The sequence below is a fragment of the Arachis hypogaea genome, chromosome 1 (genome assembly GCF_003086295.3).
Source record: "Arachis hypogaea cultivar Tifrunner chromosome 1, arahy.Tifrunner.gnm2.J5K5, whole genome shotgun sequence".
Lineage (NCBI taxonomy): Eukaryota > Viridiplantae > Streptophyta > Magnoliopsida > Fabales > Fabaceae > Arachis > Arachis hypogaea.
Genome location: NC_092036.1, coordinates 69,071,804 through 69,087,157, shown reverse-complemented (window position 1 = coordinate 69,087,157; position 15,354 = coordinate 69,071,804).

The window sequence follows — 15,354 nt, the reverse complement described above, 5'->3', positions numbered from 1 at the left end:
GAAGTAGAAGAGGAAAGTTCACCGAATCAGAAATCCAAAATTAGGGTTTTTTTAAGATTTGGATCTTAATTTGAATCTGGATCTGGATCCGGATTTAAAACCATTTAAATGGATTGGATCAAAAACCAAATTATAAAATAAATATAATTTGGTTTGGATTTTTTTTGGTTTAAAACTGATTTTTTTTAAATGGTTTGGTTTGGATTTGGATTAAAATCCAAAGTTTGGATTTTTTTGCCCACCCCTACATATACATATCCAGTGAGGGTTCAATCACTCAATTCCATATTTCCACCTTTGATCATTATTAGCTTGCAAGTTTTATATGACTCAATTCAATTGTGAATGTGATTTGGTTATGATTGCTTTAGCCCTTGATTTTGTATGGATGCTTCTTGGAAATTGATTTACTTGGACTAATTAAATACATATAGATAGTTAGATAGTATAGTTACATACACATAGGTAGATTGCATATAGTTAGTTACATTGAATAAATCTTGTTTCCCCTTCTTATCTTCCTTTTGTATAGCATGAGGACATGCTATTATTTAAGTGTGGGGATGTGATGAATCCACATTTTATGATATTTATTTGCTCTAATTTGGTGGATTTCATCAACTTTTCTTGTATTTATCCATTGAATTAGCATAGTTTCATAATTTCTCCCTAAATTGTACTTGAAAGTGAAAACATGCTTTTTAAGCTTTATAATTGCTAAATTTTTTTCACTTTAATTCCATTTGATGCTTTGATGTATTTGTTGAGTAATTTCAGGCTTGCAAGGCAAGTATGGATTGAAGAAGTGGAAGGAAAGCATGCAAAATGGGAGAATTCAAGAAATGAAGGATTTGTAAAGCTGCCAGTCATGACCTCTCGGTACTAAAGTGATCATAACCTGAGCTACCGAGATCCAAATGAGGCCGTTTTAGAGGTATTGGAAAGCTAACATCTGGGGCTCCGAAATGATATATAATTTGCTATAGTGGACACAAGTTTAATTGTGTGTACGCACACAATATTTGTGTATGCAAAAGTCAGAAAATAGCAAGTGTGCGTACGCACAAATCCTGGCACGTACTGTAAATCGATGGGCCGATTTCTGGGCCTCCAAAGCTCAATCTAACTTATTTCTGAAGCTATTTAAAGCCAAATTGAAGGAGGATGAAGTGGGGGAGCACTTAGATTTAGGTTTTATCACGTTGTAGGTCATTTTCTAGAGAGAGAAGCTCTTCCTTCTCTCTAGAATTAGGGTTTTTATCTTTATTCTCTCTTTAATTTCTCTCTTTAATTCTTGTTTAATTGTAGTTTTATTTAGATTTTCTTCTTCTATTGCCTTTACTCTCTTTGTTTCCTTTGTTAATTTCTCTTTTATGCTAATTTTAGTTGTATGAACACACTTGTCACTTTTAATTTCCTTTAATGCAATTTTGATGTTTATGTTTCTTTGATGCTTATTTGAGTTGTTATAATCATTTTATTACAATTGATAGTTATAGAATTTATTTTTATTGCAATTTATGATATTTCTCCTTTGATGCATGCTAGGTGTTTGATAAAATGTCTCATTTAGCTTTTGCCTAGCTTTTCACACTCTTGGCTTGGAATTGGATAATTAGGTGACCTTGAGTCATAGATGTCCATTTGATATTATGATTAGGATTGTTAGTTAGTTTGGTTTCCACTAATGCTAATATTTCACTAAGTTAATTAGTGAGTTGATTAGGACTTGTGCATTGAGATTAATTATGCCCTTTTGACTTATTCTCGATGTTTGGATAGACTAATTGGGATTAATTCTTAGCAATTATCATGTTTGTGGTCTATGATTATGATAGGAATCCTCAATTCCTAATCCTTGCCAAGAGTCCTTTTTGTCAGTGCTTCAGTGTATTTATATTTAGTGTTCTACGACCTTCCTTTGAGATAGGTTTGTTATCTTATCTTATCTTTTCTAGGTGGGATCGTTATCTTTTGGCCAGCCGCCTTCTAGTAGGCGGTGACCCTTCGTTCTGGGCCTCCTTGGGCCTTTCTTGGGTTTCCTGCAGCAGTATGTCCGACCTCTTCATTGCGAGGTCGGTGGTCGAGTATTTTAGAAAGAGGTTGGCCGGTTTGTCTTAGTCATACCCGAACCTTTATAGCTCAGACCAATGTATGAACAAATACCAAACTTGAAATTTTTAGAAAACCAAGAAGAAATTTTCGAAAATCAAAAGAAAAATAACAAGAAGAAACCAAACATAAAGATTTGACACAAGATTTAACCAAGAAAAAATTATTTTTGAAAATTTTTAAAAAGAAAGACTCAAAGGAACAACAATTACCAAGAACATAAGCACAAGGCTCTAACTAAAAACAAGATTTGAACAAAGAAAATAAAAATATTTTTGAAAAGCTTTTTGATTTTTTTATGAAAAATTGAAGAAGAAGAAAATAAAAATAAAAGGCTCAACAAGAACACAAGACTCAAATAAAGAACAAAAATTAAACAAAGAAAAAAAATATTTTTGTAAAAGGTTATTTAATTTTCAAAAATTAGAGAAGAAGAAGGCAAAAATTAAAAGACTCAATTAGGAATGATAAAGAAAAGAAAATAAAAATTACCTGATCTAGGGAGCAAGACAATCTGTCAGTTTGTCTAAACTCAACAATCCCCGACAACGGCGCCAAAAACTTGGTAGCAGGAATCTCCACACCTTCATACTATTGTACCAGCTAGTGCACTGGGTCGTCCAAGTAATACCTAAGCGAGTCAGGGTTGATCCCTCGAGGGTTGTGGTTTGAAGCAAGCAATAGTTTTCTTGCAATCAGGCAGATCAGAAGGTTGTTGGAAGTGTTGTCAAATTTGCATTTAAAGGAGTATTGGAATAGAAATCAGTAAAATTGTTATAATTAAGGATAGAGTTGAGAGTTGGAGTTACATTGTCTTATTGAATTAACTCTGGTACTACTATCTTCTTTGCTTGTGAATGATCTTCTTCTATGGTAGGATGTATGTGATCAAAGACATTGCCCGTGGTTATTGATCTCCTCTGCTCAAAATCAAATGCCATTGCCCGTGGTCATTCAATCTGACGGAGGGTGAAGCTCTAGCATTTCATTTTCTTGGCGATCCAACTTAAAACGCCACAGACAAGGTCGAAACTTCCGGATCCGAGAATGATGCTTCTTAAGATTCCAGCCTATACCACAAAGACCCTAATCTCCCCATAAATTTGCTGAACTGGTGTCTCGAGAAGTTCCCAACGAAGTCGTGGATTAGCCATCTAAGAGATGTATAAACATAGTTATTGGTTTGTGATTTCCAGCCACGTATTCACACAAACCCAAGTAGACGCGGGTATTTTTCAGGCACGTTCATCTTAATGTGATGAATAGAGCTGATTGTCTGATTATCCTATTCACCACGATGAAGATCGGATGTACATCTTAGAAGTAAATCAGACACATATTGAAGAAGAAACAGTAATACTTTTATTAATTCATAGGAATATGCAGGGCTCCTCCCCTCAACCTAGGAGGTTTAGAAACTCAAACTGAAAGTAAAATATAATGGAAAACTTGTATGTTATGCGTGTTGTCAGAAAAAGGTTCGAATAACATAAATTCAATACCTTTAATACTAAACAGATGACTAGTAAGGGTAAAACAGTCTATTTAGTGCTAAAATTCACTCCTGGGGCCAACTTTGTGAGTGTTAAGGCTGAGATTTGATGAGATCCATGTGCTATGAGGCTCCTGGTGTGTGAAACACTGGTTAGGGGGTCCTCATTAGGCGTTTAGACACTGGTCTCTGCTTTTGGGCGCTGGACGCCTAGAAAGGGGCAGGAAGCTGGCATTGGACGCCAATTTTGGGCCTTCTAATCCGAAGCAAAGTATGACTTATTATATATTTTTGGAAAGCTCTGGAAGTCAGCTTTCCATAGCTGTTGAGTGCGCTCCATTTGAACTTCTGTAGCTCTAGAAAAGCTCTTCTGAGTGCATGTAGGTCAGATCCAAACAACATCTGCAGTGCTTTTTGTAAAAACCGCAACTAATCAACTGGTTAATTAAGTGATCTATTGCGCAAATTAGATTCGGAAAAGTTAGAGAGAGAATTTGAGGATTTAAAGGTGATTTTTGGACTCAGTACGTCTTTTTGAGTCAGAAAATGTGCTTTCTGCGATAAACCGTGAAAAACTGCAAATTGGCAGTTGAACCGGTTCAAGTCTGCCTGGTACCGCATGAGAAAAGTGAAAAATCATTGAAAACTTTAGAAAAAAATTAGAAATGGGAAAACCAGGCGTTAATTTTAAAGATTTGGCCCGAAGATGGGTCAAACAGGCTAAAAACGCTAACGAGTTGGACCGGGCCCAAGTTGGGCCCATGCCCAACATATATGAGGGTTCATTAATGAACCCAATCACTCATAACACACTAACAAACACGCACACCCGGCTGCAAGAGAAAGGAAAGAAGTGAAACCCTTGAACACTATTCACCCATCTCTTCCTTTCGCGATATCTTGAGCTACGGTGCTCTGATTTACGTGCCGTTAGCAGCTACGCGTTTCTTGTGAAGAGCTCTACAAAATCCAAATAAGAAACTGGCAAGGAAAGCTCGAATCCCTCTCAGTTTCTCTCTTCAAAATTTTGGGTTTACTAGGGCTTTGGGTTAAATGAGTTTTATGATTTTTTATGTATAGGTTTGCTCTAATCCTTGCTTAGCCTTGGGTTTTGACATCCAAATCCATTGGAAAAGGTAAGAGCCATTAAACCCTTGTGAATTTATGTTTAATTGGAACACTAGGTTGATTTGAGGTGATTTGTATGTATATAGTTTGATTTTTTTGGCTTTGGGAGCTACTGGAACTTAATTGTGCTTATTGGAGTGGAATTGAAAGCTTGGATTGTGGTTGGAAGCTATATAGAGAATCGACTAAGGTATGGTTTCGGTTTCCTCTATGTAGTATATAATATTCATGGACACATAGGCTAGTGACCAATAGGATAGGTTTGTATTTAAATGGTTGTTGAGTTGTTGAATAATGATATGTAGTGATTTATGATGAATTAATAATTTTTGGGTTTGAGTTTGATGAAGGATGGTAATATGATAAGGATGATTGATTGTGTAACTTGAAAGGGGATAATGATGATATAAGTGATGTTGAATTGGATGATTTGGCATTATGGTTGTAAAAGTGTGATATATTGGTGTTGATGTTGAATATGATGAAATGTAAAGGAAAATGTGATAATGTTGGTGTATTAAGGCACAACAGGTTAATTTTGATGAAAGATGAGGTTTTTGAATGGTTTGGTATGATTTGGAAATGTGTATGGTAAGAAATTGTGTAAATGGTGAAGTTTGGTAAAATTGCGTTTTTTTGTGAACTTTGTTAGATCATAACTTTTGCCTCGGTTTTCGAAATTGGTTGAAATTTGTTTAGAAATAAAGATTTTTGAAAACCATTTAAATCGATATAAAGTTTGCAAAATTTTGAATTTTGTAGAGGAAGTTTATATCATTCAAAGTTGGTGTTAAAAATCTAAAATTCTACAAGGTTGCAGAATTTCATTATTTCTGACATGTGCGGACGCACACCCTTGTGCGGGTGCACACCCTACGGAAATTTTGACCTATGCAGACGCACACACTTGTGCGCACGCACAGGCAGGGAAGTGCATTTTGTTTGCCGTGCCAGCACAGCTTGTGCGCGTACATATCTAAAGGAAAATTTCAACCTGTGCGGACGCACAGGTCTATGCCGACACACACGTTGGGAAGGCCAATCTGTTAGGGGCGCTGGCACAGGTTGTGCGAGTGAATAGATTCTGTAAGTTTTACTACCTGTGCGTATGCACACATTTTGAAATTTCCTGGGCGTGTGCACGCACAGACCTCTGTGCGGCCGCACACGTCCTGTTTCTCAAATTTACTTGTTTTTCAACTATTTTACCTTCCCAACAAGGTTGTAAGCTTCTATAACACCTTTTTAAGACTTTTGGGCTTGGTTTTGAGTATTAGCAAACGAAGGGCTAGGTTTCTGGAGTGCTGAGGATGGTTTGATGTCATGTGAAGGGTGTTGGATATATGAGATGAGAAATTTTGATTTGTTGATGTTGGGAAACTGAATTGTGAATGGACAGTGGTTTAGATGAGTCAGGGACTCGGATTAAGTTGATGGATCTCTGTATACTGAAAATGCTTTTGAAACCCACTAAAACAATGTTTTTACTGAGATTTTGAGACGCTATGCGCCCGGCAGGGACGGTGGTTAATCCCACCTGTCGAGGTAGCGGCGGCGGCATAAGGACGGTGGTTAATCCTGCTTACGTTGACATGTAAGGTCTGAGGCAAGAGTATCCCGCTCGCATCCCTTCAGATCTATAGAGTGTGCAGGCGCCAGTACCTGGACAGTGATCCGGGCACTATATCTCGGGGGTTCCCATATGAGAAATCTGAAGGGCGACGTCTCCATGGAGATGTGTCGGGTTGGCAGTTGAACCGACAATGTGATATCACAGCCAGTAGGGCAGGCATTCATCATATGCATTTTGTATCTGTTTGTATGCTTTGTTTACTTATAATGGCTTGCTTAATTGGATAACATGCTTACTTGCTATCTGAATTATTTTCCTTATATGCTTCTACTTGTGGTTTACTTGCATTGTATATTACCTATGTTTTCTACTGGGATTGAGGAGGTTCGGAAGGCGGTGGCGATGGGATCGCATGGAGGATTGGTTGGTGAAGGCTGTAGGACAACGGTGTTTGGTTAGAGTAGAAATCCCCTAAGATAGATGACCTGGTTTAATTAAGTTAATATTGGTATACTTATGCTTATCTATTTTAGAATGCTTTAAGCTTGAATCATGTGATAGATATGGAGCTTAGGATTGCCTTTAGCATCCCGGGGTCTTATATCCTACATCACTGGGCACTGTTACCATATTGAGAACCTTCGAATCTCATGCCATATTTCTATTGTGTTTTTCAGATGCAGGTCGCAACCCACCTCAGTGAGTTGTCTTGGATGGTGACAGAAGCGGAGGATCTTGGATTCTTTTGGAGTCTTTTGTTTATTTTGTTTATTTTGTTTATACATCTCTCCTTTTGTATTTTGTTTTGCCTAGAGGCATGTATATGAGAGAACAAAACTTGTATAGGCTGTTTTCACTATATGGTTCTGTATACCTATATATGTCTAGCCAGCTTAAATTCTGCGAGTCATGACTAGCTTCCTATGATATTATATACTTATCTTTTGTTATATCTTGTCTGTTTCTTGTTCCTTAAGCTAGTAGCTTCGTTAGTATGTTTTGCGTTTTTAAAATCCGGTTTTTGAGCTATACCCTTCATCAGGCTTTTAGAAGTATACTATTCTTTCTATATATCATATGTACGGGTTTAGAACTGTTCTAATCTCTGGTTAACCTTAGCTTTACGACACGAGGTAAAGCTTAGGCTAATTAGGGTGTTACACTTTCTCTGTCTCTGAATCAAACTTGTTCTTCAACTCCTCAATTTCAGCCAGAAAATACCTGAAATTGTATAAAAACACAAAAACTCATAGTAAAATCCAAAAATGTGAATTTAACACTAAAACCTATAAAAACTTAATAAAAACTAATTAAAACTTACTAAAAACTATATGAAAATGATGCCAAAAAGTGCATAAAATATCTGCTCATCACTGCACAACACCAAACTTAGAATTGATGTTTGGGGGCTTAGTAAAGATCTGCACTGAAAGAGATGGTTGGAACACTAGGTGTTGTACCACTGTCTCTTTCTTATTAGAGGGAGAATTGGGATTGGACATCTTGAACAATATGTAGTCCTCTCCTAGTTGGAAAACCATTTCTCCCTTTGCTACATTAATCATGGCATTTGTAGTGGTTAGGAAAGGTCTTCCAAGGATGATGGATTCATCCTCATCTTCCCTAGTATCCAAGACTATAAAGTTTGTAGGGATGTAATGGTTTTCATTCTTTACCAAGACATCCTCTATTAAGCCATATGGCTTCTTCATTGACTTGTCTGCCATCTCTAGTGAGATGTTTGCAGCTTGTACCTCAAAAATTCCCAGCTTCTCTATTACAGAGAGTGGCATAAGGTTTATGCTTGACCCTAAGTCACATAGAGTGTTCTCAAAGGTCATAGTGCCTATGGTGCAAGGAATTAAGAAGCGTCTAGGATCTGGAAGCCTCTGAGGTAGCTTCTACTAAACCAAAGCTCTGCGTTCTTTGGAAAGCACTAGAGGTTCTTCCTCCAAAGGCTTTTGATGACAAGTCATCATATGCCTATTTTTCAAGCTAATTTCACTTGTTTCACTAGTTTTTATGCACTTTCTTGCACTATAAGTAAGTAATTTAGAGTGGAAATGCATGTTTTATTTGAATCAAAGAACCACCATTTAATTGATGCTAAATTTAATTGATTTTTAATTGATTTATAAACCTTGTGAGTTTAGTGATACTTTGATTGGTTGTTTTGATTATTTGTAGGTGAAGAAAAGAAGAAAAGAAGGAAGCGTGGCTTAAGAAGTGTGGCCAAAGGAAGAAAATAGTGTGGCAAAAGAAGAAGAAGCGTGGCGCAACATTGAAGGAGGAAGCCACATTGCTCTCCCCAAGAGCACACTGCTCTCCAAGGGAGCACAACAATGAACCAAGCATGCAAGGCTTCATTGCCCTGCCCTCCTTGAGAGCGGAGCACAATTCTAGGCCAAGAAACAAGGGAAGGAAAAATTCTGCCCTGCCCTCCTCAAGAGCAATTTCGGGCTCCTCTTGAAGAAAATCCAAGAAAAATCAACTCCAAGTGCCACCCATGAATTTCGAACCCAATCACATGAAGGGAAGGAAGTAGCGCCACTAACAAGGAAAAATGAGCCACACTTAGCCAAAATGTCATCCCCAAGTTTCGAACCTAAGGCACCTCCACTCCTTGCATGCGCTACCCTTATTTCCTTCACAAAGAAAAAGAGCCAGCATGCCTTCCCAAGGTTTCGAACTTGGGACCTCACCCAAGAACAATGAAAGCTTTGCGCTGCCCACAAGGAGGGCAGAGCAGCATTTCTTGGCGCAAATGAGGCGCACTTGACACGGCCAGGAGCTTGGGCGCGCGCATGATTGACACGGGCAGGGAGGCAAGACACGCACCATGACACCACTGCCCCGCTCTCCACATGGGCAGGGCAATCCCCTGGTGCCCCTCCCACACTTGGCGCGCTAATTGGATCCCCATGCAAGGCTTCACTACTCTGCTCTCCACAAGAGCAGAGCAGCCTCCTGGGAGCAACATGGGCTGAAACTCACCTAAAAAAATCCAATTTATTTCAATTTTTCACCCATCTTTCAAGCCCACTCAAAATTCTTAGAACAAAAATAGAAAATGTATAAATAGGTGTTAGTTAGGATTAGAGGGGAGGCTTTTTTTCTCTTTTTGTTACTTGGAACTTTTACTTTTTACCTTCACTTCCATTTTTAAATCCGAAGTCAACTTGAAAGCTAATTTTTCAATTTTTTTCTGTTTTCTGCAATAGCTTGAGAATTGGAGGAGAGAATTCACTTCTTCTTCCTCTGATTTTTTTGTTTTCTTTACTGGGTTTTGTCTGAGACTTGAGTGTGAAGAATTGAGGAACTTCTGTCTCAATCTCCATTTAAGATCTCTTTAATTTTCTTACTGCATAATTGAGTTAAATTCAAATTCCTTTACTGCTTCAATCTTCAATTTCTCTTTAATTGCTTTGTGAACTTGGATCTAGAAAGGCAATTGAGATCTAGACTCTGCTATCTAGTCTCTGGAGTCCTGAGATCTAATTTTCTTTTTGGTTCTTCTGCTGAACCACTGCTGCAATCACATTTTCACTTTCTGTTTGAACTCAAGTTACTTTCAATTCATCTCTTGCTTGATTAATTGTTGAAATTTAATTTCCCTTGCTTAAATTCTGAATTCCTAGTCCTCAAATCCCTTTTCAATTCAAGCAATTAATATTTCTTGCACTTTAAGTTACCGCAATTTACATTTCTTGCACTTTAAATTTCAGTCATTTAATTTCTTGTTCTTTAAGATTCAGTACCTTTACTTTCAATTCTCTTTAGTTTCTGCAATTCATCCTTCTCCCTTTACATTTCCTGCTATTTACTTACTGTTGGATACAAAATCACTCAAATATATCTTTGTTTGCTTGACTAAATCATCCACTAAACTAAAATTCCTCAATCCTTCAATCCCTGTGGGATCGACCTCACTCCCGTGAGTTTTATAACTTGATGCGACTTGGTATACTTGTCGGTGAGTTTTGTGTTGGATCGTTTTCCACACATCAAGTTTTTGGCGCGCGCGCCCATGGCATTTTCCAATTCTTTGGCTTTTCATGATTTTTCCACTTTGCATGCTTTCCTCTTTATTCCTTTGATTCATTCCTAGCCTTTTCAATCTGAGATCACTAACAATCACATCAAAGCATCTAGTGGAATCAAAGGGAGATTAAAATCATCAAGTTAAATGCCTAAAAAACATGTTTTCACATCTAAGCACAAATAAGGAGACAATCACAAAACTATGCTAATTCATTGAATAAATGTGAGGAAATGTTATCAAAATACTCTAAATTCAACACAAGATAAACCCTCAAAACGGGGTTTATCATCCTCCCCACACTTAAGCCTTAGCATGTCCTCATGCTAATTTTAGAATGAACAAAGAGGTATGACATTTATTAAATGCAACTAAGCTACATGCAACCTATCTAAATGCAATTACCTATAATGGATGCACTTGCTTGGTCAAACAAATCAATTTCCAAGAGATCATATACAACCACAAGGGCTTAGAGCAATAGGAATCAAATCCAACCCACAATTGTATTGGAACTATCAAAAGGATTTATAAAATTGCATGAATATAGATGATAGTGGTGAAAACATGCAATTGAGCATCGAACCCTCACCGAAAGTGTTTACACTCTATTCACTCGGTATTTGGGGTTGATTCACTCAATTCTCCCCTAATCATGCTTTCCAAAATTTGTTCCTCATCTAACAATCAACAACCATTCAATGCATGCATACAACTATCATGAGGTATTTTCCTTGGTTGTAATGGGGCTAGGGTCAAGGTAAGATCATATATGGATAAGTGGACTACAATTTGGATCTTTGAGGAGCTTACTTTCCCACCTAACCTATATAATGACCTATATAATTGAGTTCCAACCTAACTACCCATCTTTCACTTTCCACATACTCATGTATTTTCTTTCCATTTCATAACACTTATGCATTGATCTTTTATTGAGCTTCGCTTTGGGGCATTTTGTCCCCTTTTTATTGCTTTTCTCCCTTTTTTTCTTTTTATAGTTTTTTTTCTTTTTCACATTTATCTTTTTTTTCTTTTATTTTTCTCATTTTTTTTCTTTCAAGCCTCATGCAACATCATCAATGCACAAGGTCTATACATTTAGTCAATACATGAGCATGTACCCAATTTCCAAATATGAAAATACAAAACATCTTTTTTTTATCCCAACCAATGTTCCTAAATCTCTCCTAATTTGAATAACAAACACTCTCACTAGCCTAAGCCAATCAAAGATCCAAACAAGGGACTTTTATTGTCTTCCGCTTTAAGGCTTGTAATGTGTTAAAATAAAGAATAATTGGGTTAAGTGTAGGCTCAAACTTGGTTGCAATGGATGGTAAAAGGTAGGCTATTTGGTTAAGTGAGCTAATGAAATAATGGCCTCAATCATATAAATGCATGAATACAAAGAATAATTGGACATATAGAATTGGGTAAATCAAGGATCACAATCATAGAAGAAGAACAATTGCACACAAGAAGGGAAATAAGTGGTTATAAGATGTAACCACATCAATAGGCTCAAAACTCACTCGCTTGTATTCTTAGCTCAAAAACCATGTTCCAAAAATTTTTCAATCAATTGGAGTGGTGCCCTATGGTTAAATTCCTTGGAAAATCTCAATATTTGACTAAGCTTATTAATGAAATGTTGTGATTGATAACTTCTTAAAATTCCTTAGTTTACCCTTTTCTTTTTTTCTTTCTTTTTTTTTTGCAAAGGGTTAACTAGGTCTTAACAAATCCAAAATAGTTTCTAATCACAATCACAAGCTAAAAAGATAACTATATAAAGAAAAATCCAACTAAAAGAATGAAATATCTAGCATCCAACTATCTAACATCCAAAATGAAAGAATATGCAACAACTAAGGCAAAAGTGTCCAAAGTATCCAACATAAGCAATATATACAATAATGTGCAAAATAAAACAAGGTAGCATAACTAGGAAATAGCCGAAATGTTCACTAATCTACTGACGGTGCCAATGGCAACCTCCCCACACTTAAGATCAAGCATCATCCTCGATGCTAATCCTCAGGCTCAGGGAGAGGTACACCGGTCGGCTCTGGCTTTGGCTGAGGCTGAGGCTCCTATGTCTCCTGGGTCTGTGGTGGTGCCTCTATGTGGACTAGCTCCTCATCATGTGCCTCTGCGTGCTCCTCCTCATGGGTCACCTCATCAGAACCGGAGGACTCTAGTAGAGGGGGTAGCTCAATGCCCTGGGCCACGAATATCTGGTCAATCCGGTCTAGGCAACGTATAATCCGGCACTCACTGCGCTCTATAAAGTGAAACAGACACTGAACCAGAAGATAAGTCGGCTCGGATGCTGGTGGGGGTGGTGTAGGTGCTGCTGCTGCTGAAGAAGAAGGTCCTGCTGGTGCTGAAGGGGGTCCAACTCCCTCTATCGCTGCTCTGGCTCGAGATCAGCGTCTGGAAGGGGGCCTCTCATGTACCCATCCACCCCAAGGAATAACATCTTCCTTGTCATCGTCAGCTGAGGGTGGTGGTGTCTCATCATCATCCCTCCAGGGGACGCCATCCAGCTCAATCATCCTAGTAACCATCGATGGAAATGGTAGCAGGCCCCGGACGTATGCTCGCCACATAGATCTCCTAACCAATTTAGGGAAGTATACCACCTTCCCTTCCATCACACATCCTATCAAGACGAGCATATCCATAGGGATCTCTGTAAAGTGCGTCGTAGGCATGACATAACAAGCAAATATATGCTGCCAAGTCTGAGCCTCTCTAGTCAGATAAGTGAATAACATTCCCTTCGGCCTCTTGTTTCCAGAATTCATCACCCAAATAGCGTCTGGAGTAGCAATAACGTGTTTCAGCGCATCATAGTCAAAGGTCATAGTGTATATCGCTATCTCTGCATGGTCACATGCATCTGTGGCTCCAGTCTGGGGCAGACAATGGAATGCATCCTCAATGGCAGCCTCAGTGATCAATATTTTTCCACCTCGCAGGTGAACCGAGTTGAGGGTAGCTCAGAAGAAGTTACAATAGAAATTTCTGACCCATGAGGTGTTTATTCTCTCGAGATCTCTATCAATAAAATGGAGGCCCAGTTCCTGAATTTGGGTCTCAATAGAGTGTCTTACGTCATTGGGGAGAGACAGCCTCTTTTCCATGTTCATGCCCTTCTTCCGGAAGTCGGAGAATCGGAGTTCACAATATAGGTTGGGAATTTGCCTGTGTCAGTGGCCTGTAGTTGTTGGTTCTCCTTATCCACTTCATTCAGTGGGTTCTTGGCATAATGAGAATAAGGGGACAGGGTAAGGGCTTGAGGTGTTTTCCTCTTCTTAAAGGTAGTAGCCTTGGCTTTGCCTTTTTCCCTATCTAACATCCTAAAAAAACAAAAACAAATGTGACATATAAGCACTTAGCCAAGTAGAGGGATAGCAAACATGGAATGATACACTCATGAAGTGAGTTAAAAGAATGAAAACTAGGATTGCAAGTGACCACAAGCTAGAAAAGAAAATCAAGTCACAAATCAAGAATTCAAGCATTAAACACATCATGCTTGTTTATTAAGTCTAACAAGCATCATACCCAAAAGAATGGTCAATGGTTAGTTTAAAACAAAGAGAAAAGTTAGCTAGGTGAGCAAGTTAGAAGTTAGAAAATCTAGTTCAAAGGTTAGGGGTATGATGGTTCACAAAGCTTAGAAAGCAAGGATGCTCACATCGATGAGGACAAAGCAGTCATTGATGATGAAATATGAAATTGCAAGAGGACCAATCAGTTGAAAGGAAGTCATCAATGTCATGGTTACTAGCTATGCAATTGCTGTGACGAGTGTGAAATGCGTTTTATGTAATATAAACCCAAGAGAAAACCAAATTGAGTCAAATGGGTTACACAATTAAAATTCACCAATGATTGGAAACGAATGAACCATGCTTCAAAGAGATTGCTAAGTTAAGTTATATGGTGAAAATAGCACAAATCAAAGGCATTTGATTAACTTGAAAGGTTAAAGCATGCAACGGTTCAAAGCAACTCACGGGAAACATATGAAACACGGATAGACCAACCCGAAGTTATCTAACAATTGAACTTGATGGATTCTATAAAACTCATTCCGAAAAGTATCAAGTTCAATCTTAAATAACAAGTAAAAAAAGACAGGGATTTTCAGAAAATCGGGCAGCATTCCGGCAGTAATTTAGACATTCCCGGATAGCAAACATAGCACAAATAGTCACATGAGTTCACATATCAAACAAGCAGGGAATTCACATGACTTAGGCAGCATCAATCAAACATAGCAGCAGTGATATAGTAGCAAGGCAGCACTAGTATGAATACAGAGCAGCTCAAAATCAGCATGCAGCAGACAAGTAATCAAGCAGAGAATGAACACAAATAGAGAAATTATCAGGTCTAGAATCCTCTAACCACATCCTAGCTACCTAACTGCAATTATATCTATCTATCCTAACATGCAGAATTAAATTCTAACTACCACTACTATGAACTAACAGTAAGGTAAGAAACATAGCAGAGGTGGTGAGGAGAAACCTGGGAGCAAAGATAGGGGAAAAAGGAACTGGGAAATAGAATGGAGGAGGGGACAGAACCAAAATATGGCCTAAGATCAGTGGGAGCCAGCAATTCTGGCGGCGGCGCAGGAAGCAGAAGAATAAGGCTTGGGCAGTAAAACAGAGTAGGGTGGCGACGCAGTGATGAATGTGAAAGGGAAAGAGAGAATGTGGAAGAAGAAAAGGGGAAAAGAGAGGGTTGCGCGACGGCTATGAGGTTTGCCGGCGATGGCGACGGTGTCGCGGTGGGGTAGCAGAGAAGGGGGGTGGAGAGAAGAAAGGAGAGAAGGAGAGGTGAAATGGGTGCGGAAGGGAGTGAGAGAGTGTGTGTGAACTAGAGAGACGGAAGGAATGAGGGTGATGGTTAGCGGTTGCGACGGCAATCATCGCCGGCGGTTGGTGGTCGGAGGGGTAAGGGAGTAGAAAGGAGGAGAGCAATAGA